This window comes from Rattus norvegicus, chromosome 11 (assembly GCF_036323735.1).
Source record: "Rattus norvegicus strain BN/NHsdMcwi chromosome 11, GRCr8, whole genome shotgun sequence".
In the NCBI taxonomy this organism is placed as follows: Eukaryota; Metazoa; Chordata; class Mammalia; order Rodentia; family Muridae; genus Rattus; species Rattus norvegicus.
The window spans coordinates 29,321,440-29,343,544 of NC_086029.1; the positions used below are offsets into that span (position 1 = coordinate 29,321,440).

General features: G+C 36.5%; 2 long non-coding RNA genes across 2 annotated transcripts in view; one reads left to right on the top strand and one right to left on the bottom strand.

Annotated features, from left to right (window-relative positions):
- The window catches only part of LOC134481049 (uncharacterized), a 73,781-nt gene extending 70,295 nt beyond the window's left edge, over positions 1-3,486 (bottom strand). The window contains exon 1 of the long non-coding RNA XR_010056237.1: positions 3,361-3,486. This is a non-coding gene — a long non-coding RNA (uncharacterized LOC134481049). The remainder of the gene's footprint in view (positions 1-3,360) is intronic.
- The window catches only part of LOC103693508 (uncharacterized), a 490,050-nt gene that overhangs the window by 25,650 nt on the left and 442,295 nt on the right, over positions 1-22,105 (top strand). The window lies entirely within an intron of this gene.

Consider the following 22,105-nt stretch of genomic DNA (forward strand, 5'->3'; position numbering starts at 1 on the left):
AATCTTCCAATATTTGTAAGCCTTTTTCAGAGTACCAGGATTCAAATAAATTTACAGGGATCATGATAAAAACTGGTTGAATATTCTACCATTACAGATTGACCATCACGCAGTACAGAAACACAATTGGACAAAAGACAATTAAAACAAGAAACATTGAACTCATTATCAGAGCCAATAAAAAAGGTAGCATAACCAATTAATTAAAGATTAGGTGGAGTAATGCAGGATCTCATATTTACTTTAACCCCCGAAACTGTTCCAATTTTATAACATCATACAAGGCAGCTATCGATTTCCAAATATGTCTCTGAAAATGTACAAAACCACCCCTCCAAATGCCCACTGTCACTTTTTTGTACAATATTGGATTGATTTCCAGACCAACCCGTGACTGAGTCATAATAACCTGTCATATTAAAATAAAGAGGAAGGTCATAATAATAACTTCTCCATTTGATTGATTTTCCAAAGGTAGGTTCCACAGTCCCTGTGTTCTCTGTCCTACAAGGTCTAAAAGCCTGCTGCAAGGCAGCCTGTCCAGTCTCAAAGCTTTGCACTACAGTCTTAAAGACATTCTTCCTCCAAATATGTGAGTCCACTGAAAAGCATCCATATTGGTACTATTTATAGAAAAAACTTTGGGTAGACACTGACCCATACCAGTATAATGCACTAATTTGAAGTACTTTTTTACTCTAAGACATAGGACATTCTAACAGCTGAGTATTTTTAGACATCACAAACACTTCCAGTATTACCCATACAGAAGGATGTAGCAGAGGTGGGTCAGGAACATATGTTCAAGACAGCTTCCCTGTTGTCATCATCAGAGCACTCGGCAAGATCATGGTCAGCATCAATTTTGTCCAGCATCAGCATGTCTCACCAGTAACTCTGGCTACCGCATGCTCCTTCAGCATCTAGTGATAAAACACTAATATGTCCCCTTCTACATATTAATACTGGATGGGGACCATGCCATATGCCAGTCAGCCGATCCCCTATTTCACCTGGGCATCAGTGTGTCTTGTTATAGGGTGCCTTAGACACTCAGCAGCCATCCAAGGTGAAAAAATTTAAATAAAATTTTATAGTGAAGAAGTGTACAGCTCTCCTTTATTTTTTGTAGTTGATTTTTTTAGAGCTCTATGGTCTCGTTCCATAATTCCTTATTCTGGAGAATATGCAAAATGTATATTATCTAAATTTTAACCTATATTTTATAGATTTAACACATATTTAATTCATATTTTAAAATATATGATTTATATTTAACACATAATTTTCAATTAGGGTATATTATTAACATTTAATGCATGATTTAAATTTACTGGGTATATTGATGTATATAAATCATATTCAATGTACATAATTTATATTTAACTTGTAAAATTTCTATTTAATGTGGATAATCTATATATACATATGCATGTGTGAATATGCATGTTGTTATTATATACATGTTTTAATATATATAATTTTTAAACTGTATGATATGTGTTAGTTTATACAAGTTATATTTGGGCCACTTGCCATATTGGATCAGGATAGATAGGTGTACTTATCTGGAGTCCATTTGATCTGTGACAAGTAGGTTCAAGTCTTAGGACTCTTGAGTTCGTGAAGATTATATGAAGTTTACAAAAGAATGTACATAAATATTTACCATTGTATTGAAATCCATATTTTAGGAAAAGTAGTTAACAGGTGTCTATTAGACAACAGGGGTAGACTCAATGCCTCTGAGACCAGGTAAAAAGCTTTAGGTTTACATATATATATATATATATATTATGTGTGTAATATTATATATTATATTGTATTATATATATATATGTATATATTACATCACAGGTTTTTATTTAGCATGATGAGAAACATATTTAATGTTCAGGAAAACAGTCAAAGGGAAATTAAAACCTTGAACTTGTGGCTGAATTGTAAACTGCCAATCTTCCGTCAACTTATCAGAATTCCATAGATCAATGTTAAAATTTTGAATTGTGAAGTAACAATAGCATGTGGGGAGAATATGAAACATTTCCTATTTCTATACCTTAAACCATTTCTTATATCTCTATAGCTTGCATTTATATTCTTTAAAGAACCTTCTTAGACACTCTAACATTTATAATTTGCATTTATCAACTTTAAACACCTTTACTTGTGTTTACCAAAGTTTAACGTCTTTCAACTGAAGCATTTTTATTTCTAAATCATCATCCAAGGTTCTTTACATCCTCTAACCTTCAACATTTACATTTATCAATATAATTTTCCATGAATATGTCTCCTTAGACCTTATCCTGCGAGATTGAATAAAAGCTCACCCATGTCAGAGCACAGTGTTGCTGCCTCTGCAGCAGCTGAAGCAGAGAGCGATGGGAGAGAACTTGGCCAGTGCTTGAGAAGAGCGGGTCAGGAGTGAGCCCTGACTGATGCTTTGGGATTGCTTACTTTTGCTTTCTCTCTTATTTGCCAAAGTGTCCTGGACAGGATGAAGGATTACTTCTCTGAAACCCTCTTTTCTCTCCTAACCCTAATCAAGATCCAAAGACTACAAGTATCTACAGACACTTTACCTCGTGCCTGCACATCACAATAATTTTGAAGTCGTTCTCCAAATTTCTTCCAGGTTGCTAAATCTATTGTAGCTTCCTCAGGAAACCAAAGGCAAACCTTTTCTATAAAAATCTTAAAACAACAACAACAACAACAACACCCTATATAATTGCTCTTGTCCTACATTAGCAAAACATATACCCATTTCTATTTCCCATTTTTCTTTTCTTTCCCTTTTTTCTTTTTCTTTTTGACTTTTCCTTTTTCTAAGCACCCTTATGTTTTCTGCTTTCCCTTATCTATTTTTTCCTATGTCCCGAGAAATACTCACCACACCAAATTCCTTTTCCAAGGTCAACATGGAGTGAGGATGATAATAGGAAAGATAAAAGGGGCAGACCTAGGAGGGCTGCTGGTTAATATCACACCAGTGAACACGAGTATTCATTTCATTGTCTTTTAAAGGCAAGACACACAAAACATGACCAATTCCAGGAAGATAAACAATGACCACAAATGCTTATGTGGCAAGTTTGTGGTACACAGTATCTATGTCTGACTAAGGCCATTTCTTTCAGTCTTATATACGTAGGCAGAAGAACTTGGCAAAACATAACGCACGTCTTAACTCAAAACAAAGATGTTGCAGACTCATTAGTGATTAATAATAAGCAAGAAGTCAGCCAAAGTTAACTTTGAATGTGTTCCCCACAATTTTTAAACCCTTCAATATCAGTTTGTGCCACCATAATATTCTTGGGTAAATAGCCTTCCACTGGAGTATGATTGTCTTACCAAGGGCTGCACTCTTCAAGAAAACTCAAGGTCTTCTTCCAAAATATATCTATTGTCAATAGATCCTTAGCTAGTAATGACACTTTCTGATCAAATCCACTCTCCATGCTTGAATTTTGTCTGCCCTTGAGTTGCACATGTTTGAGGCATACTGTAATAACTTCTATGAGCTCATAATGCAGGTACCCTGTTGTATCCAGAGAGACTGTTCCTTGGAGTCACTCACCATTTCCAGCTTTGATACTGCTCTTCTTTTCTGCAATGATCCCTGAGCATTTGAGGGGAGAGCTTGGTATATATGTACCATTTAGGGGTCAGCATTCTACAGTTTCTTATTCTCTGGACCTCAACTAGTTGTTGGCCTTTGTGTTTATCACCATTTACTTCAAGTGGAGTCTTCTCTAATAAAGATTGACAAATGCATTACTATATAGTTATAATGTTATGCCAGCCATTAGGAGTCTAATAGTATCTCTCTCTCTCTCTCTCTCTCTCTCTCTCTCTCTCTCTCTCTCTCTCTCTCACACACACACACACACACACACACACACACACACACACACACACACACCACCTTTGCAGCTCCTAAGATAGTCACATAGCCTGGTGGCCAGATTTTAGGTTAAACTTCCTCTCTACCTATAAGAATATATACAGGAAGCACATGAAATTTCTCTTCATGCAAATGATGCTTTCTTAGCCCCTTGGCCCCAGTCATTAATATTACTCAGTCTAGAACTCCTAACCACCCCTGAGGCTTAGATAGCTCTTATTCCCCCCAACAAAGAGACCCATCCCATTGAAAACCATCTCTGGTGAAGAAAATCCTCTCTCCCCATCTGCCTGGCTAAGCCTCATTCTTTCCAATCCAGCCCAGTACACAAAGGTGCCTGGATACACTAAGGGGGAAAAGTAGCTCCCAGATAGCATGCTTCATCCACATTCATAAGAGTTTCATAGGATGTTTTTGTTTAACATGGCATGGTGTGTATTGTATATCAGGAGGCAGTAGTTCTGAGATCCTTGGGATGTAAATTTATAATGTATATCAGCTTTGTTCAGGCAAGAGTTAACATTCATATATCAGCAATGTGATACATTTAGGAAAAAAAGGAAGAAAATCACCAACACATAGACGAGGCCACGCCAGAAAATTAGAAAGTGATATCCATGGATTGGAGAAGATATTCATCTGCGGATTTTTGGGATAGAAATCTTTGGCTGGCCTGCGTTGTAACAGCTGATGTATCTGAGGGGCTATTTGCTAGAGTGGCTTCATCTGTATGTTGCAGCATCATGCTTTCAGTTACTTGTAAGTATATAACTTCTGAAAATAAAGAGAAGTATCCGTAAAGTGTATAAATATATGTGTATACATATATATGATAGTTCCTGCATGTCCAAATCCCCTGATGCTCAAATTCCTTATATAAAATGTTATAACTTTTGAATATGACATAAGCATATTTTGCAGTGTATTTCTTTTACTCCCTAATATATACTACATATACACACACAGTGTGTGTGTATGTGTGTGTGTGTACGTGCACGCACGTGCGTGTGTGTGTGTGTGTGTGTGTGTGTGTGTGTGTGTGTGTTTTGCAGTACAGTATTTGGGGGTTCTATTGCCTCAAGTTCATATGTTGAAATTCTAAAGTCCCATGGCTGGATCACTGTATGATTCCATGCAGAAATATGATCTTAAAGAATTGACTTAGTTTTAATGGAACGTTTAGGTTTACCTGTAATCCAGCATGCTATCCAGATAAACAAGTTTTTTTAATCTGCCTATCTTGATAAAAATTTTCTATATAAAAAAAAAAGAAAAGGAAATGTAGATATACAACAGTGACCACAGAGAGTCATACGTACATTGAATGACTCTGAGGCGGGCAGCAAAGAGCTGGCTAGTGGTAAGCCTAAGACACGTTTTCAGGGCAGTTCAAATCTGTCATCATTTTCATCCTAACATTTCAACCTCCAACCTAACCTGTGAGAAAATAAGTTTCTATTTTATAGTACACACAGCTTGGGGCATTCTGTTATGCAAGCACTGACTCCATAAGATAACACCTTTCAGGTAAAATGTGTGGCGACTTGAACTATTTCAAAGAATAGATTGTCCTGTTGGAGAGGGGAAACCCTATGGAAGAGGAGGGGGAAGACTAAGAGTCGAGGGATGGAAAACAGCAGGAGAATGTGGTCACTCATTCAACTCATTCAACTCATTCAACTCAGCAGGGCACTCTTGGGCTCAGAGACAGAAGCAGCAAGCACAGGGCTTGTAGAGATTGTCACTAGGTTCTCTGGTTACATGGTATGGCTCTTGGCTTGATGTTTCTGTGTGATTCGTAATAGTGGAAATACATTGTGTCCCTGACTCTTCTCCCTCATTTTCTGGTACCATGACTTTGATTTGGTGTTCTTGGACTTATGATGAGAAAAAACTTCAGGTGGGAGGGTGTGGTATGTCTAAACTTGAAGTAGCTAAAAGGAAAAAAATAATATATTTTGATTTGTTCGTTAATTTTCTTTTCTGTAATTCTCTATTAGAAATTCAAACTTAGCTGCCCAAACTGTAATTACTTTCAGGGACGAATGAATTTTGAACTAATCTGAGACATATTTATTGTACGTATGCCTAAAATTAATTGAATGCAAGATTTGTATTGGGTTTTGTCTATTTTGGGAAACAAAATCATTGAAAATAAATGCTTGGGGGCTCTTTGCATAATGAATTGAAGCGTATTTGTTTTATAGCCTGAAAGAACTCAAATGATCATTCCATGGGTGATAAAATGCATGTGACAAAGTCATTTCAGCCCATTTCAGTCCTGCCGTGAAAAGACTTAATTTCGTAATTTGGATTTTCCTTTTAAAGTAATAGATATGTTTTTAATGAGATTATAGCTGGTGATAGTTTGGAGGTAGCTGTTTTTATCTCTTCAATTCTTACTTTGTGGATTTTTTTATGTAATCTGCACACCTTGCTTTAATAAGGATTGTCTTATACATAGTTTCCCCTTTGCCGCTGTTTTCTTATCTCCAGTTTCCACTGTGCTCTGCCTTGTATTAGGAGCATTATGTGCCTAGAGTCAAAGATGCTTTTCATAATAAATGCCAACATTCCAAATCTCTTCTCTCTCTGTTTACTTTTCTTGATTCAGTGACAAGCAAAAGAATCTGTAAGGCACATCAGAGTTAAGATGGCTAATGAAGTAGAACACTTTCTAGCTGCAGACTAGTTATCCTAACAGATTCTGCCTTTTCACTGCTTCACTAAGTATTTCAGCTCCCAAGGAGCCAAAACTCCTACGCACTTAGCTTATATCAATAAAATACATTAGATTTTCTTTGTAATTAATTAATTTGTATTTATTTGTTTTCTATGACTAGGGATGTGGCTCAGCCAGTAAAGGTGAATGCCAAGAAAGCATAAGCACTAGAGTTTAATGCTTAGACCTTGTATAAAAAGCCAGACATTGTACAATTATACAGTTATAATACCAGCACTGGGAGAGTAGACAAGAAATCCCTGGAGCCCCGCTGGCCAGCAGCAGAGCTGGATTCAAAAGCCCCAGGCCAGATAGAAACCTACACTGTGTGTCAGACTCTGTCCCATGAGGCTGTCTTTGATTTCTACACACATCTACCTGTATATGCAAGTGACAGCACACACACACACACACACACACACACACACACACACACACACACACCCATATTCACCTGCACATAAACACAGAGTAATAGGAAAATATAAAAATGATTTTTGAGAAACCAAACCTACTGGGCTTCCTATGTACTAGCTGTGAGACTGTGTTTAACTTTTAATATTTTACCCAAGTATAGATGGGTAATTTTCAGCCTTAGCTGGCTTGCTGTTCTCCTCTTATTGGCCGTAAATGGTGACTCCTATCCATTCTAGAGACCAGTCAGCTGGCACTTTATCTTCCAAGATATTGTTCATTCCTTTTCTAAACCCATTCAGTTTGAAGCCCTTTACAGATGACTTCTCTGTGCATTACTACATTTGTAAATAACTAACTTCAATCTGGAAAAAAACATGAAAGGTTTTAAATCTCCAAACATATAGACAATGATGATGACGTTCAAAGAAGGACAATCAAGATAAGGCTACACTCAACCGAATTGCAAGTCTTCCTTCTTTCTTTAACAGATTTATATCGTATTAATTTAAGTAACTTAAGGCAAGAATAAACAGCATTTTAAAGCATTGTCTTAATTACTTTTCTTATCTCCTTATTATTTAGTTCAAAGAAGCAATACCTTCCATGTTTCTGGGCATATTTCTGGAGGGGTTGGAGTGCATGAGACTAGTACTTAATGTGCTTCTGACTATGCTGTGCACTTACCAGTGACATCACTATCACTATCACCACTATCACTTTCACTATCATCACTATCATCACTATCACTATAATCACTATTACTGTCACTATCACTATCATCACTATCACTATCATAGTTATCCCTATCACTGTCATCACTATCACTGACTATCATCACTATCATCACTATCACTATAATCACTATTACTGTCACTATCACTATCACTATAATCACTATTACTGTCACTATCACTATCATCACTATCACTATAATCACCATTACTGTCACTATCACTATCACTATAATCACTATTACTGTCACTACCACTATCATCACTATCACTATAATCACCATTACTGTCACTATCACTATCATCACTATCACTATCATAGTTATCCCTATCACTGTCATCACTATCACTGACTATCATCACTATCATCACTATCACTATAATCACTATTACTGTCACTATCACTATCACTATAATCACTATTACTGTCACTATCACTATCATCACTATAATCACTATTACTGTCACTATCACTATAATCACTATTACTGTCACTATCACTATCATTGTTATTCCTATCACTGTCATCACTATCATTCTTTCACTATCATCACTATGACCATCACTATCATTATCACTATAATCACTATTAGTGTCACTATCACTATCCTCACTATCACTATCCTTGACTTCTTTCCTTGACCTGCTACCCTTTACTGTCACATATTTTAGATTCTGTGTATTTGTGCACTTTCTACAACTTCTATTGTGTTGCTATCAGCTTTATTGTCCTGTGGTTAGATAGAATGTAGGATATCTTTTCAATTTTAATATATTGATTGTTTCGGATCTTAACATGTGTTCTGTCTGATGAGAAGAATGCGCACTTTTTAGTGTTTGATGACTTAGAAGTATATGTTAGGTTCATTTGATTTATGATCTCATCTAGCTCCTTGGTTTCTCTGTGCCCCCTTTTCGAGAATAACCTGTCCAGTGCTGAGAGTAGGGTTTGTATGTCACTTGCATCGCTATTTTGCGTTCAGTCTGTGGGTTTAGAATGACAGCATGACTTTAATGAAATTAAGGCACACATACATATTTTGGATTGTAATATTTCATTGAAAAGCTTTTCTTTCAATGACTCTAAGGTCAGTAAAGTAAAACCCTCATCTCTTCTGGCTAGTTTGGTTTGAAGTCTCTCTATAGGATAATGGAAGAACAACATCTGCTTGTTTCTGAGATTCTCTCTTTTGAATGTTTCGATCCTTCTTACTGAGAGGTGGTTCATTCTTGATTTTCACTGAGAGGTGGTTCATTGTTGATTTTTACTGAAAGGTGGTTCATTCTTGATGGGATGCTTTTGGTGCAGCAGAAAGATGAATCTTGTTTCCTAATTCTGTCTGGAAGGCTATGACATTTTATGGGGAAATTGAGACACTTTTAGTGGTATTGGATAAATATCTGTATTAATTACTGTCATTGTTGATTTTGTGACATTTTCTCAGACCGATTTTGATTTTCAGTTCTGGTGTTCCTTATTTTTCCTCTGTGACTTTTTTTGGTGTGCTTTCCCTTCTTGTAAGATTAAAGAATTCCTTCTAGAATATTCTATAGCGATGAGTTAGTATTCATAACTTGCTAAAATCTTATTTATCATGAAAAATTTAGGTTCTACTACTTCATTTTTATTGGATTTTTTTATTTACATTTCAAATGTTAACCTGGTTCATAAAATGTTTCTGGTTCATAAACCCCCTATCCTATACCCCTCCCCCTGTTTCTAAAAAGGTGCTCCCCCACCCATCTACTCAGCCCTTCCCACCTCCCAACCCTGACATTTCCCTACACTGGAGTTCCAACCTTGAGAGGATCAAGGGCTTCTCTTCCTATTGGTGCCCAACAAGGCCATCCTCTGCTACATATGCAGCTGGAGCCATGGGTCTGTCATGTTACTCTGTGGATGATGGTGTAGTCCCTGGGAGCTCTGGTTGGTTGATATTGTTTTTCTTATGGGGTTGCAAACCCCTTCAGCTCCTTCAATTCTTTCTCTAACTCCTCAGATTGGGACTCCATTCTCAGATCAGTGGTTGGCTGCAAGTGTTCGCCTCTGTATTTGTCATGCTCTGGCAAAGCCTCTCAGAAGACAACTGTATCAGGCTCTAATCAGCATGCAATTCTTGGCTTCATCACTATTGTCTAGGTTTGGTGGTTGTATGCATATGGGCTGGATCCCCAGGTGGGCAGTCTCTAGATGGCTTTTCCTTCAGTCTCTGTTCCAAACTTTGTCTCTGTAGTTCCTCCTGTAAATATTTTTTCCACCTTTCTAAGAAGACTGAAGCATCCACACTTTGGTCATCCTTCTTGAGCTTCATGTGGTCTGTGGATTGTATCTTGGGTAATTTGGGCTTCATAAGGGAAATTGGTCTGAAGTTCTTTTTCTTTTTGGGTCTTTGTGTGGTTTAGGTATAAGCATAATTGTGACTTCACAGAAGGAATTGGGTAGTCTTCCTTCTGTTTCTAGTTTGTGGAATAGTTTGGACAGGATTAGTATTAGGTCTTCTATGAAAGTCTGATAGAATTCTGCACTAAACCCATCTGGTCCTGGGTGTTTTTGGTTAGGAGACTTTTAATAACTGCTTCTATTTCTTTAGGAGTAATGGTAGTTTAGCTGGTTTGTCTGATGCTGATTTAACTTTGGTACCTGTTATCTGTGTAGAACTTTTTCATTTCCTCCAGATTTTCCAGTTTTGTTGAGCATAGGTTTTCGTACTAGGATCTGATGATTTTTGGAATTTCCTCAGATTCTGTTGTGATGTCTCCCTTTTCTATCCTGATTATGATAATTTGGATACTCTTTCTGTGCCCTCTGGTTAGTCTGGCTAAGGATTTACCTATCTTGTTGATTTTCTCAAAGAACCAGATCCTGGTTCTTTTTGTATAGTTCTTTTTGTTTCTACTTGGTTGATTTCAGCCCTGAATTTGATTAGTTCCTGCCTTCTACTCCTCTTCGGTGTATTTGCTTCTTTTTATTCTAGTGCTTTTCAGTGTGCTGTCAAGCTGCTGACATATGTTCTCTCCTGTTTCTTTTTGGAGGCATTCAGAGCTATGAGTTTTCCTCCTAGCACTGATTTCATTTTGTTCCATAAGTTTGTGTGATATTGTGCCTTTGTTTTCATTAGATTCAAAAATGTCTTTAATTTATTTATTTCTTCCTTGACCAAGTTATTATTGAGTAGAGCCTTGTTCTCCTTCCATGTATATTGGGCTTTCTGTTGTTTTTGTTGTTATCGAAGATCAGTCTTAGTCTGTACAGATCTGATAGAATGCATGGAATTATTTCAATATTCTTGAATCTTTTTTGAATGTGGGGCCTCTGCATTTGGAGCATAGATATTCATGATTGAGAGTTCATCTTGGTGGGATTTTACTTTGATGGATATAAAGTGTCCTTCCTTATCTTTTTTTGCTAACTTTTGGTTGGAAATCAATTTTATTCAATATGAGAACGGCTACTCCAGCTTGTTTCTTGAAACCATTTGCTTGGAAACTTTTGTCCCAGCCTTTTACTCTGAGGTAGTATCTGTCTTTGTCACTGTGGTGTGTTTCCTATATGGAGCAAAATGCTGAGCCCTCTTTAAGTATTGAGTCTGATAGTCTAAATCTTTTTATTATGGAATTGAGTTCAGTGACATTGAGGGATATTAGGGACCAATGGTTGTTGATTTCTGTTATTTTTTTTGTTAGAGTTGGAATTATGTTTGTCTGTCTATCTTTTTCTGGGTTAGTTGAAATTAGATTATTTTCTTGCTTTTTCTAGGGTGTAGTTTCTCTCCTTGTGTTGGAGTTTTCCATCTATTATCATTTGTAGGCCTGGATTTGTGGAAAGATATTGTGTAAAGTTGGTTTTGTCATGGACTATCTTGGTTTCTATATTTATGATAATTGAGAGTTTTTCTGGATATAGGAGCCTGGGCTGGCAGTTGTGTTCTCTTAGGGTCTGTATGACATCTGTCCAGGATCTTCTAGCTTTCATAGTCTCTGGTGTGACGTCTGGTGTAATTCTGATAGGTCTGCCTTCATATGTTACTTGACCTTTTCCCTTACTGCTTTTAATATTCTTTCTTTGTTTTGTGCATTTGGTGCTTTGATTTTTATATGACAGAAGGAATTTCCTTTCTCGACCAGTCTAATTGTACTTGTGCAAGCTTTTGTATGTTCATGGGCATCTCTCTCTTTAGGTTAGGGAAGTTTTCTTCTGTAATTTTGTTGAAAATATTTCCTGGTCCTTTAAATTAGAAGTTTTCACTTTCTTCTATGCCTATTATCCTTAGATTTGATCTTCTCATTGTGTCCTGGATTTCCTGGATGTTTTGGGTTAGGAGCTTTCTGTGTTTTTCATTTTGTCTGATGGTTTCAATGGTACCTTCTGCCCCTGAAATTCTCTATTCTATCTCTTGTATTCTGTTGTAATGCTTGCATCTATGACTCCTTTACCTTTTCTTTTTTTTTTTTTTTGGTTCTTTTTTTTGGAGCTGGGGACCGAACCCAGGGCCTTGCGCTTCCTAGGCAAGCGCTCTACCACTGAGCTAAATCCCCAACCCCTTATGACTCCTGATCTCTTTTCTAGGTTTTCTATCTCCAAGGTTGTCTCCCTTTGTGATTTCTTTATTGTTTCTATTTCCATTTTTATATCCTGGATGGTTTTGTTCAATTCCTTCACCTGCTTGGTTGTGTTTTCCTATAATTCTTTTTTTTTTTTTTTTGGAGATAAGGACTGAACCCAGGGCCTTGCACTTGCTAGGCAAGCACTCTACCATTGAGCTAAATCCCCAACCCCCTATAATTCTTTAAGGGACTTTTGTGTTTCCTCTTTAAGGGCTTGTACCTGTTTACCTGTTTTGTCCTGTATTTCTTTAAGGTAGTTATTTATGTCCTTCTTAAAGTCCTCTATCATCATCATGGGTTGTGATTTTAAAACAAAATCTTGCTTTTCCCTTGTGTTGGGAACCAGGATTTGCTGTGGTGGAAGAACTGGGTTCTGATGATACCAAGTGGCTTAGGTTTCTGTTCCTTAGATTATTGCCTTTGCCTCTTGCCATCTTCTTATCTCTGGTGTTAGCTGGTCTTGTTGTCTCTGACAGTGGCTTGACCCTCTTGTAAGCCTGTATATCAGCACTCCTGGAGACCAACGTTCTCCCAGTGGGAACTGGGTACAGAGATATGTGTCCCAGGGTCAGCTCCAGGCGCAGGTGGAGATCGGAAGCTCCTTCAGTCTTAGTAAATAGTTTTGCTGGGTATAATAATCTGGTTAACAGCTATGGTTCTTTAGCACTTTGGATACATTTTTCTGGGTCTTCAGCCTATAAAAGTTCTTCTTGAGTAACCTAGTTTTATGTTACTAATCCTGCATTTGTAGGTAGCTTAACCTTTGCCTCTTCAAATAACTTTTCTTTTTTTATCTGTGTACTTATTTTTTTTAAGTATAATGTTATTTGGAGTATTTCTTTTCTTGATCTTATCTGCTTGGTGTTCTATAGGCCTCTTGCTTCTAAATAGATCTCTCTCTCTCTCTTTTTTTTAAAAAGATTTATTTATTTATTATATATAAGTACACTGTAGGTATCCTCAGACACACCAGAAGAGGGCATCAGATCTCATGGCAGATGGTTGTGAGCCACCATGTGGTTGCTGGAATTTGAACTCAGGACCCCTGGAAGAGCAGTCAGTGCTCTTAACCAATGAGCCATCTCTCCAGCCCGATATCTCTTTCTCTACATTTGAGGAACTATCTCCTATAATTTTACAGAAAATATCACATAAGTATGGTAGCCTTCTGATTTTTTAATCCCCATAGTTTGAAAGTTAAGTATTTTTATGTTGTTCCAAAACTCTCCTTTATTCTGTGTATAATTTTAAAAAGCTTTTAATTTGTCGTGATTGAATAATCCAATTCCTCTGCATTATCTTTTTTTTTCTGATTCTGTTTTCCATGTTATCTGTTTTATTGGTGAGTCTTTCTACTGTGTTTTTTAATTGGCTTACTGAGCTGTTCATTCCTTGCATAATTTTGTCTGGGCTTTCTTATTTTAAACTCTTTTAATCTTGAAATAGTTTTTTAATTGATTTTATTTGTCTTCGTGTTGTAGACCAAAATTACCATCATTTTTTGTATTTTTTCCAGGTTGGTTTTAATAGTGGCCATTATTATGGGATTTGTAGTTTGGGAGAAGACAAATTACCTTAGTTTTTCATGTTGTTTTGATTTCTGCATTGGGTTTTTTTTTTCATTTAGGGTTATATTGTTGCTTGAGTTTTTCTTTCTACTTTTTATTTCTCCCTTTTTTTCTAAGCTTTCTTCCTCCAGTTCAAGTCTCCTTTATTTTTTTTTAACCTGGCATATTTACAAAGTTCAGGGTAAGGCTGATGTCTAGCACAGTTTGTATGACATTTTTTCTCTGATATTTGGGGCTTCAGCCTCTATGACAGGTCTTCTGTTTATCAGTTACCTTATGGTACCTTCAGTGACTTGGGATGAATGTCTTCCAGCAATGTGGTCTTGTTCTAGATCTCAGTTTTGCATAGAGCAATGCATGAATCCAAGGGAGGCAGTTGGTAGGCTCTGGGGTATCTAGAGAGGAAGGTGTAGACTGAGTCTCTCACCCATGTATACTGTCTCGAGACTTCTATGTGGGGAGCAGGCTGAAAAAAATCTATGTCCAAATGGGAGGGGTAGGAAGAAATCGTCTTCCTTGGCAAGCAGTGGAAGTGTGACAAAAATGGAGAGAGCAAGCTGTGAAGCAAAGAGCAGGCAGCCTACCTGTGTCTCCAAGCTATGTAGGGAGGTTAGAGGATCTCTGGCTGGCATGGATCTGAGCTCTGATAAGTCCCAGAGAGGGGAATTGTTTTAGAGGAGGTTGTTGTCTCTAGCAAACAGCTTAGGTGTGACTAGAATTGAAGAGGGTTGTGAATGGACCTTTGCTAAAGATTCTGTAACAGTGTTTGGCATATATTAAATACTGTAGTAAGCTGTATTAACAAGTTTTAATTTTATTATTTTCCTCTTCTACCAGTCTCAAGTTTAAAAGTATCATTGCCCGTAACAGTGAGCATTTGAATATATGAAGTGTGAAATGTGTCTTCGTAATAGAAAGTTTTCTTACTAAGAATTGATCATTCAAACTTTGTAACTGAGTGAGCCAATGAAAAAGATGTGAGTGTAAAGATGAGAGGTAGCTATGAAGTTAGCTTTCAAGCCATGGCTTTCTTTTTTAAATCTCTTTAGGTTAAATTTACAGGATTTCCAAAATTTTCATTCTACCCATTTCAAACTTGACAGTCCTAATTTCTGCATTCTTTTCATTTGGAATTAGTGCTTCTAGGAAGCAATGTGTGATAACAGATTTAGTTTTAGAAAGATTTCTGTATGGTTACAGTACAGGATATAAGGAGCAATTGTGGCAACCAAAAAGCTCTCCTGAAACACCTCCTGCTTTGTTTGGCTTTTCTGTCTCAAGCTTGTCCCAAGCCACTTGTACTCTGAATGCCAGCAGCTGTTGGCAGAGCGGCAGCACTTCCTAGTTCTACCAACAGAGAATCATGTTTTTAACGAGATCTGTCACTGCCACATGAACTCTGTGGTTCACACAGTTAACCTGAGGAATTGCTTTTTCAGCCCCTGTATATCAAAGAGAGAAAAAGGCTACAGGTAACAGTTAATATAAAAACTTCTGTCACTGCTTTTGGAATAACTAGCAGATAAATCCATGTGTCTTAAAGTTAGGGAGGGAAGAAAATGAGAAAAGATTTTAAAAGCTTTACTGAAACCAAAACTTTTGGAACACAGTTAAATTTATTTTCCAATTCCTCAGTACAGCTGGGTTCTGCCCCAGTTTCTGTAATTAGAAACAGACTGCCATGCTAAGTGTGTAACAATGTCTCAATTCTAATGTAAGACAATACATTTGCAATGACCATTTGTTACATCCACAAATCTTTTGTAAATATTTTTATAATTTAAATAATATCTGATTTAAAATATTCTAACTTATTTTAGAATTATGGTATAATTCCCTGAATATAGGTATAAATAATTATATAATCAATTAATGATTGATAAAATATTGTTAGATATTTTGAGTTTGAAAGAATATAAGATTAACACATAGCTAAACAATGAATGATTTAATACATATTTTTAAATAATTATTTTTGAGACTTTAATTAAAGTATGATTTTGCTTGACTATTAGAGAAAAATTTACTTTCTCTAATATTCACCAAATGATTAATGTTTAGAGAATAAAAATTTAGGAAAATTCCAATTAATTAAAAATATATTTCTATATTTATTTCATTGAAAAATATTGTTTTCTAAATCACCAAATGTATAATTTAATCTTAATATAAGGGAAATGTTATTCTTCAAAGCTTATGTTTTTGCATACTTTATAGCTCCACTGGAAGCTTTGTAATGCCTTAGAAGTCAAGTTGTGAATAGTAATTCACAAGAGTTTTGTAAATTTTAAAAACACCAGTTAAATTTTTGAACTACACCTTTGAGACACAGTTTCGGATTGACCTATACATTTAAACTGTATGGATGAGTGTGACATTTTTTATTTACAACAGTCTTCTTCTTGACAAGACTCTGAGCTGGGAATTAGAAGATAAACTAGTTTTGAAGTACTTTGTAGGTTTGTAGAAGGACATATATCTTTTTAAGCCATCAATGGAAATAATGTATACCAGATGACAGTATCATAAGTTTTTTAACGTTTTTGTCCTGTGAAAACTAAATAATCGTATACTATTGACCTTGTTGTTATAACTTACAGATCTTGCCTGATTTTTGTTTGCTTACTTTTTGGTTGTTTTTCTGAGACAGTCTCTTGGTGTATTCCTGACTGAATTCATCATGTAGACCAGGCTGCCTTTAAACCTAAGATCTGCCAGGCTCCACCTCCCACATTCTCTTATTAAAGGAATATGCCACCAGGAAGGGCTATTCCTGTAATTTTTAATACCAAACTAAAAGAGTTAGTATATGCAAATGCCCGAATGACTGCTCTCATAACACAGGAAAACTTAAAAATGTTAGTTTTTCAGTGAAGAATGTCCAAGTGTCACCTTTGAGAAAGTTCATTTCGGTTGAACAGTCATAACAGCAAGTTAGATGAGCTTTGCATCCCAGAGTTCTTGGTTCTTTCCTGTCCATCTTCATATTGCTGTCTAAATCCACATTACAGCACATGGTACCCCTTCCTGGTAAGTCTTTCTACAAGCTTACCAGGTTCTCCCATTGCTTGCTAGTATCCATGAGTATTCATGGTTATCAGTACCGATTCCTGCTAGAGTGAGTTGTACACTCGTAAATCATTTTGTGATCTTTGCTATTACAAAGAGCCTATAATTTCTGAAGAGTTGAGTCCAAATTCATGAACATGAAGTCTCTCGATTTATACTATTAGTTCATCTCAATAAATATACACACAAGTATATGTATATATGTATTGATTTATTGCATATCAATTTCAGATGATTTTCCTATTACTTAATTTGTAAAGGAGAGTTTTATTACTCTTTTAAATGCTCATACATGTATATAATGTATTTTGATTATTTCTATTATTTCCCCCTCCAACTCTTTCTTGGGCAGCCCCTCCTCAGTGCAAGCCCCTCCAAACTTCATGTCTTCTCTTTCTCTGAAAAGTGTGTCTCACTGAGTCCTCTTGGAGCTACCAATATGTACATGGCAAATGGATGTTGGACCAACCATTGGCCACACCTCTCAGGAGGAAATGACGTTTTCTCCCAACATCTTCCAACTGCCCAATAGCTTTAGATTAGGTGTGGGGCCTCGAGCATCCATTCTATGTTATGTTACTTACCTTGACCTTTTGCAGATGCGACATAATACTTTTTGTGAATTCCTGCAGTTTTTTTCCCTTTTTTTTGCTTTATTAACTTGAGTATTTCTTATTTACATTTCGAATGTTATTCCTTTTCCCAGTTTCCGGGCCAACATCCCCCTAACCCCTCCTACTCCGCTTCTATATGGGTGTTCCCCTCCCCATCCTCCCCCCATTACAATCACGCTCACTGGGGGTTCAGTCTTAGCAGGACCCAGGGCTTCCCCTTCCACTGGTGCTCTTACTAGGATATTCATTGCTACCTATGAGGTCAGAGTCCAGGGTCAGTCCATGTATAGTCTTTGGGTAGTAGCTTAGTCCCTGGAAGCTCTGGTTGCTTGGCATTGTTGTACATATGGGGTCTCGAGCCCCTTCAAGCTCTTCCAGTCCTTTCTCTGATTCCTTCAACGGGGGTCCTGTTCTCAGTTCAATGGTTTGCTGCTGGCATTTGTCTCTGTATTTGCTGTATTCTGGCTGTGTCTCTCAGGAGCGATCTACATCCGGCTCCTGTCGGCCTGCACTTCTTTGCTTCATCCATCTTGTCTAATTGGATGGCTGTATATGTATGGACCACATGTGGGGCAGGCTCTGAATGGGTGTTCCTTCTGCCTCTGTTTTAATCTTTGCCTCCCTATTCCCTGCCAAGGGATTCTTGTTTCCCTTTTAAAGGAGGAGTGAGGAGTGAAGCATTTCATGCACAGTTTTTATGGGTATTCCAGTACTGTCATACTCTTAAATGTATAGCGAGTGTCTTTACATATTTAGCCAGTTCCTCAGCCTCTACATTTTCTGAATTTGAGTAATTTTAAATTTAAAATTCTTGATTTTTTTGTTTTTAACTATGACATGCTTTTGGTTATTTATCTTCCTTCTGGTTCTTTTTGCCAAACTGTATAATGTCACTTGAAAATACTTGGATCTTGTAAAAGTTGTAAGTAATGTTATTTTATACTTACTCCTGGTAGTTCCACTACATGAGGTTTCAATGGGCTTGTCTATGTTTTTCGTAAAGCGGTGCATACCTCTTGAATACTTAGCTTTCTTTGATTGTATTTTAGACATTGTATTCAAGGAAACATTTTAGAATTGCATGTAGAACCTTGTGTAGCACTGTCTTTGTATACAGAGAATTTTCATTCAATCTTACTAGAGTCCAGAGGACCTAGAAACACAAGGCATCTTTAATATGCTTTCAAGTTTCACCGTGTCTCGGCCCTTGTAGCACAGTGCTGAACTGTAGCTGTGTACAATGGCTCATGCAGTTTTGTTTCTCTACTAATCTTAGGGAGCAGTACATTCAAGTAATAATCCTGATGTCAAGAGAACTTTTTTACACCAACATAGGCATCAATTAGGACCTGGACGAACACCTTATGTGATTTGATTCCTGAATGACTGCAAGACAGTTTATTTTCTCAATTCTTCATTTATATCCAGTAAGAGGTCCAGTGGTTTAGAGTACCAGGTGTACCATTCATGTTGCTTAGTGAGTTTCTGGCCCTTCCTGGGTATTATCTCAGTAATGTATCAAGACTATATGTCATTTGATGTATTTAAAACATTCTGTTTTAATGTTTCAAGATAGTTTGAGTTATTTCCAGGAACTAATCCAGTCTGAGCTTCTTAGGCCCCCCTAACAGAAGCAAAAGTTTCTGGTATTTTCTAGTTTCAGTGTAATTCACATCGTCAGCGTGAACATCAGCTTTACTCTAAGGTGTTTCTGAGAACACCTTAGGCGACTGCTGATCTTTGCTATTTTCCGTGATGCTCTCCATGTTAGGACAAAGAGAGGACTAGTTCCACTGTCGGCGATAAATTCAGAAAGGACACAGTGTGATGGCTATTTCCACTCCAGTGAATCTGTTGAATACATTAGTAATCATTATGCTCATAACAATATTTTAGTTGATTTTCTGGGTATTGTTTTCAGAAGTCTTTCTGCAAGAACTTTTTGCCTTTTTTCTTGTCTAATATTTACAATAAACTTGGAGGATATTTCCTGAGCAAGTGAGTTAAGTTTTAGCATGCCACTGACTGTCTGTGTAAAATTTTAAATTTATGCAAGCTGCTTGAAGTCAGAGGGTAGTTGATAAAAATAAAACCTCTTTGGCTACATGGTATGCATAATGGTAACTAGCTAAAGGCAATATTTAAATTATCAAACTTTATTGAATACTGATTCGTTCACATAAGAAAATGATCAGATGCAGTAGATTTTTTAGATGGTTGCCAGTTAAAATTATGAGCCTCATAACAAATGGTATGCTCTTGGTTGACCGGAGTGCTTGATTAAGTACAGCAAAGAATTGGTAACAAGCTTAACTGTAGCAAACATATATCATAGTTCCCACTTTGTAAAAAAAAGACAGGTTACCCAACATCCTGAGAGGAAACTTTCCTTTTTGTTTTCCCCTAGGATAGTCTGTTATATTTTATGTCTATTTGTTTTTTTTAACACTCCATAATTTTAAAAGTGGTCTGGCAGGAATCCAAGCACGTGGAAAGAAAAATGGTCCTTGGGCCTATGCAGGACTATACTGCCGGCTCTTTTAAATCACTTTTATATGTGATGGATTTGGTCTAGTCAGCAAATGGCCAACACTGCTTCCTATTCTGACTCATCGAACAGGTATTCCTGTAAGAGCAAATATCTCATAGGAATAATAAACTTCATACTGTCTAACATGAGATAAAACACAGCAGCATACTTGTATTCTAACATATCGGCGCTGGTCACAAACAGGAAACTCTAAGTCCTCAGCTAGTAATTTAGAATTGAACTGTTCTGTTCCTTCTACTGTAGTTGCTGGTAACTGTTTCAGACTTAGAGTTTGTTCACTGTGAGACCACATCTAAAAAAAAGAATATATCAAGAGTTGGGATGATTCTTTACTGTAAAACTCTTGTTTGACAGTGAGAAGTGTTTCGGGAGTCACAACTTCATGGCTTTTCTTTCCCTTCTGACTCTTACTGGATTTTTCCTCTTTCGTGTGTTAGTTTTACAACACCAGCCTTTGGAAGGACTATTTCTGAGAATTCTTCATTGACTTTTTGGAGCGATTTTGTGAAATTTCTGTTTAATGAATAGTGTTAATGTATCATATACATTTTAATACTACAAAGTTAATCTTTGCTATGATTTTTTATGGATTGATTTTTCATTACCTGTATTTCTTAACAGCCAAAGTATAACTTTATGATGAACAGCTTTGCATTTGTAACTTAACCATTTATAGAAGTACTGAGGAAATATATTGTCTCATTCATAAGGATTGGCAGCATTTTAAGGTGGATTTTAATGTTCCAACGGAATCTGTGAGAACCGTGTAACTGGAGGTGAGCCTGTTAGGTGTATGCCCTTCATATAGCCACAGGCCTTGATTAGTTTTCCTTAGATTTACTAGACTTCATTTGGTTTTGATTAAACCTTCAGACAGACCAATGGCTTTCTTGAAAAAATATGGATTTCTTATGTAAGCAAATGACCCATTGTTATGGAAGAATGTAATATTTTCTTCACTGGAACAAATATCTTGTCATAGAAAAGTGTGGAAGAATATACCATCATAGAACAAAGTATGAGATTTTGTTATGTTTTGAATATTTTTCATCAACAATGGAAATTTTCTATTTAACCCCAAAGTCATAATAAATATGTCATTATACAAAATTAAAAATAGTTTCTATTTCTGTGCACATTATGTATAATAATTTGACTTTAAGATAAGTAATTATGGGGCTGGAGAGATGGCTCAGCATTTAAGAGCATTGACTGCTCTTCCAGAGGTCCTGAGTTCAATTCCCAGCAACCACATTGGCAGGTCACAACCATCTGTAATGGGATCTAATACCCTCTTCTGGTGTGTCTGAAGACAAATACAGTGTACTTGAATACACACATTAAATAATAATAATAAAAAGATAAGTAGTTTTAGGAACTATTTAATACAAAAATTTGCTGTTATAAAATACTTTCTTTTAATATTACCTTATTATGGGAATCATTTATTTAAATTGTGTTTGTTTCATTATCTCAAATCTTGACAGTATAATACCGTTTTGCATCAGTTTTGAATCATGCATACCAATCATTTGTGAAGGAGCTATGATATTGAATTATTCACCCAAAAGGAGTGAGTTGTGTTCCACAGTCCCCAGAAGACCACCTGGTGGAAGTTCTTTATTTCATCCTCAATAAAGTACTTTATGCACTTAAGCTTCACATTTTTCCCACATGATGATATCAGCTCTGGTATGAATATGTGGAGGAACCCATTAGATCAGACAAGAAACACCAAAAAGAGGCAGAAAACAAACTCGGGAGAACAGGCATGCAGCTATCAGAATGACAGAGTCTTTGCCAGGTATACATCAAGTGCTAAATTAATATCTAAAATAGATAAAAACTGTAAAGATAAGCATAAAGATGGGCCAATGAACTGAGGAGGTTACAAGACAAACAACTGGTCAATAAA